Raw genomic sequence first — 4,974 nt, 5'->3', positions numbered from 1 at the left:
CCCAATTAAAATATAAGTGCCATGACTTTGTTCTTTTTATTAATGTATTTCTAGTTCCTAAAACAGTATGTGGCACATGGGGGATACTCAATAGGTATGTGTTGATTAAATAAATAAATAAATAAATGAAAGAAAAAGGAAATAAATAATACTCCCTGTGTTTTTACCCTTTTAGAAGATTGAACATTAAAGTGGTTAAACTTTATACATTACCTGAGATGATAATCCAAAACCAAGGTATTAAGAGTGCCTAATAACTCTTTCACTTACCAACCATGCAAATACTAATTATATCCAGTAGATTTGTTTCCAATGAAAGTGTGTGATCAGATAAAATGTGGTGCTCCAGTAACAAAAATAGTTACTCTATGAATTAAGGTATCTTACTATTTCTGGGGTGATTTTAAAAAATTTACATGTCTCTTCTAAAGATCCAAGACCTTGATAATGCAGAAAAGACCAAGTGAAAGTCATGCTGGGTTGAGTGGGAATGAGGAACGGAGCTTGAGGAACGGAGCTTAAAGCCTGCCAGGGCCACCTGGTCTCATAAGATTACATCGCTATCATCACCTTCATCAATAATTAACAGCAATGAAGCTCTTACTGTAATCAAAGCACAATAGCGTGAATTTAAAAGAACAAAGAATACCTTTTTGCCCAAATAAAAAATGAATCCTGTACCCACAGGGAAAAAGGCCAGTATTGTGCTCTCTAAGTTTACCCTAGGGCTGCAGATGTTTCCAAAGTCCAGCGAAAACTCTCAAGCTAGAGGCTCCTAATGGAACTTAAACTCTTTTGAGGTCTATGAAACTATTCCACCTGATGAATAATATTGTTAAACTTTACCCATCAGGGCACCAATTTTAGCAGTTAATACTAAAATCAGTTCCTTCCACACATTTTTGAAAAGAAAAATTGGCCAGAGTTAGTGTTGAAAGAAACCCAAAGGGAGAGAAAAAAAGTTGTAGTAATGTCAGTAAATTTTCCAACTAGACAGAACACACAGGAGGTAAAGCCTATAGGTGGGCACTTCATTATTTACAGAGATAACCTCAGAAAATGTTCAGCATCAGCTCTGGAAGCCGCAGCATAACACTGGGCTAACCCTGAAACGTTGACTGAGCAGGTGCTGGAGACAGCTTAGCAGCTAGAGAGAGCTATGTTGCTGATGTACATGTTTTCATGAATTGGGCCCTTGGGTTACATTGCTAGTTTTACCAAAGACCTTTTGTCTTCTTTACAGCTAAAATAGCTATTCATATCAAAAAGATTTCTTCTCCTAGTCCCCAAATTTGTTTAGATAAGAGCAGTAGATAAGAGTAATTTGTTTAGATAAAAGCAGTAAAACTCACTATAAGAAGAAGGAACCAACATGTATCCATATACAAAATGTTTTCTCCCTCAAAACCAGCTTCCCACTCTGCTCCCTCTTGTAGGGACATCTTTCCATGAATTGATTATCTTTCACTCTCTATGTGTAGGGCTTTAACTTCTTAAGGACAGGACCAATATGCTTTTTGTCAAGATACATAAAATACTCACCCCTTAACTATACACCAACCACCAATTTGCCATTAGATCTGTCCTATTTTTAGCTACTGACCTTGGTCCTTCTTTTCCCAGTTCCACTTTACTCTTTGAACTCTAGCATCTGGTATAATTTTGACTCCTTACAAAAACAATTCCAGTTCTAATCTTAGGCTCATGTCTCGTATGACTCCACCTCTATTGCTTCAACTTTGGCCCCATAATGTTCTCCTATTACCACTCAACCAACAAAAAAGGATCTGGGTTTTTCATAAGTCCTTTCATTGAATAGACACTTTAAAAACCTTTTTGAAACTTAAAAATGAATTCAAAAACTTTGGGAGTTTATTAGGAAACAGAAAATATGACAACTGAATTCATTTCATTGAAGACAATGAAAATTGGCAAGAACGGCTCCTCCTAAAAAATTATGTAGCTATGTTAGCACTGCATGCTGGTTTGTAGTATATAATGGGCATGGTTATAGTACTTCCGGAAGCTGTGACACTTTAAAGAAAATACTAGTAGATCAAAATGCTACTGAACAGGGGTCTGGCGCTGAGCGGGTCTGCCTAGGGCCAGCTGTAGTGTGTGGGTTTTTGACTTGGTGTAGGAAAGATTTCACAACAGAGTCTAGGTGACTATGAGGATGCATTTATGAAAGCTGGGGACAGTGGAACAAGGAAGGGCCTAGCCTAGAAGAAGCAACAAGATAGCCTAGGCTGGGCTGCCTTGGCTCACTGGAAAGTCAGAGAACAGGGGGCTTTGGGGACAGGTTCAGAGAATTAGCCTGAGACTAGCTGCCAGCTGCCCTTTGCCTTAGAGTTTAGGATGTGCCTGTGAAGAAAGAAGTTGGGAAAGAAGAAAGGAATGGTGTGGGCTATTCCCTAGAGAAAGAGTATGTGTGCTGGGCCCTTTGTCTTGAGGCTTTTCTCTCTCTTGCAGGCAGGAATCTTAGGGGAGATCTCAGGGGAGGGTTTCAGCAGAATATTCACCAGTTCTCCAGGTGCCCTTGCAGGGTCATGGTCTCCTCTGATTGGTCAGTGACAAGACAGGAGGGTTTTTAGTCATTGCAGTTGAGTCTGGTGTTGCCCACCTGGTTTTGCTGCTTTTCTGGTCTTGGAGCTGAAACATAACTGAGACCTAGACGTTATCCTCAGGGAGGAAAGATTATTTTGGGGGTGAGGTCCTTGTTTTCCCAGTTTTGCCTGCTGCCAGGCATTCAAGCTCTTCAACCCCAGTGACCAACTGCACCTGGCTGTAAACTGCTCCGCCCTTCTGTTCAGCTGTCTGTCTTAGGTTCCATATTCTACTTGCCAAGGAGTTTTCTTAGTTTCTCACTATCCTGTCTCAAAAAATAGCATAAATACAGTGACTTCTAGTCAAGATGGAGGCATAGGTAAACATGCTTTGCCTCATTGCACAACTACAGCAAAATTACGACTAGACTACAAAACAAATATCACCCAGATTCATCAGAAAATCAAGCTGTGTGGAAGCCCAAAACCAATGATTTAAAGAAGCCACATTCACCCAGACACATAGGAGGGGTGGAGATGCAGAGAGGCACAAAGAGGTGTGTGGAGAGGTGTGGAGAGGCATGGAGGTGCAAAACAGTCAGTCCCATATTCATGTGTGGTGGATAAAAATCAGGAGGGATACCTTGTGAGCAAGAGTTCTCAGCCCCAGCCCAGCCCAACCCAGGGTTCTAGCGCCAGGAGATAAGTCCACATAACTTCTGGCTGTAAAAAACCTGGGTATTGGAGCAGTGGAAGAAACTGCAGGATTCTCAGGAGACTCCCCTAAAAGGGCCTGCAAAGGTCTCAGGACTTATGTAGACCCACCCCTTCTGGGATTCAGCGCCAGGGCAACAGCTGGAAGGGCACAAGTGGCATAAGGGGCAATAGTAAAGTGACTGGCAACAAGGCAAGTGCCAGCATCCTCTCAGGCAAATCTCTAGTGACAAGGCAGCAGCACTGTCCTCTCTCTAAGCCCTCCCCCACACAGAGCTACAGAGCAGTGAAACAGGTTGCCCTGCCCTAGCGATCATCTAAGGCTCCCTACCCCCAGACAAGTTACAGGTGCACTTTTCTACAATAGGCCACACTACTATGACAGGTGTCAAAGCAGCTCTACCTAATACACAGAAACAAACACAGGAAGGCTGCCAAACTGAGGAAACAAGGAAATATGGCCCAAATGAAAGAACAGAACAAAACTCCAAAAAAAGAACCACATGAAATGGACATAGGCGATCTATGAGATGCAGAGTTCCAAACGCAGGATGCTCAAAGAACTCATGGGGACTGCAACACTGTAAAAAAGACCCAGGCAGAAAGGAAGGTTACGCTAAGTTAAATAAAAGAAAATCCACATGGAACCAACAATAAAGGGGATGAAGCTGAGAATAAAATCAGTGGTTTGGAGCATAAGGAAGAAAAAAGCATTCAATCAGAACAGCAAGAAGAAAAAAGAATTCAGAAAAATGAGGACAGGCTAAGGAGCCTCTGCGACATCTCCAAATGTATCAACAGCTGAATCATAGGGGTGCCAGAAGGAGAAAAGGAAAAGCAAGAAATTGAAAACTTATCTGAAAAAATAATGAGAGAAAACTTCCCTAATTTGGTAAAAGAAATGGATAAATAAGTCCAGTGAGCACAGAGAGTCCCAAACAAGCTGGACCCAAAGAGGAGCACACCAAGACACATCATAATTAAAATGCCAAAGGTTAAAGATAAAGAGAGAATCTTAAAAGCAGCAAGAGAAAAGTAGAGAGTTACCTACAAAGGAGTATGACTCCCATAAGACTATCAGCTTATTTCTCAAAAGAAACTTTGCAGGAAGAAGGGGCTGGCAAGAAGTATTCAAAGTGATGAAAAGCAAGGACCTACCACCTAGATTACTCTATCCAGCAAAGCTATCATTTAGAATTGAAGGACAGATAAAGTGCTTCCCAGAGAAGGTAAAACTAAAGGAGTTCATCATCACCAAGTCATTATTATATGAAATGTTAAAGGGAACTATATAAGAAAAAAGAAGATCAAAACTATGAACATTAAAGTGGCAAGAAATTCACAACTATCAACAACTGAATCTAAAAAACAAACTAAGCAAACAAGAACAGAAACAGAATCACAGAAATGGAGATCACATGGAGGGTTATCAGTTGAGAGGGGGAAGAAGGAGAATGGGGGGAAAAGTACAGGGATTAAGAAGTACAAATTGGTTGGTACAAAATACACAGGGGGGTGTTAAGAACAGTATAGGAAATGGAGAAGCCAAAGAACTTATGCGCATGACCCGTGAATATGAACTAAGGGGGGAGGATTGCCGGGGAGAAGTGGGGTACTGGGCAGAGGGTGGCAAAGGGGGAAAATTTGGGGCAACTATAATAACATAATCAATAAAATACATATTTTTAAAAATACCATAAATACTCTGCTCATA

Source organism: Desmodus rotundus, chromosome 3 (assembly GCF_022682495.2).
Source record: "Desmodus rotundus isolate HL8 chromosome 3, HLdesRot8A.1, whole genome shotgun sequence".
Lineage (NCBI taxonomy): Eukaryota > Metazoa > Chordata > Mammalia > Chiroptera > Phyllostomidae > Desmodus > Desmodus rotundus.
This window is presented reverse-complemented; position numbering follows the sequence as displayed.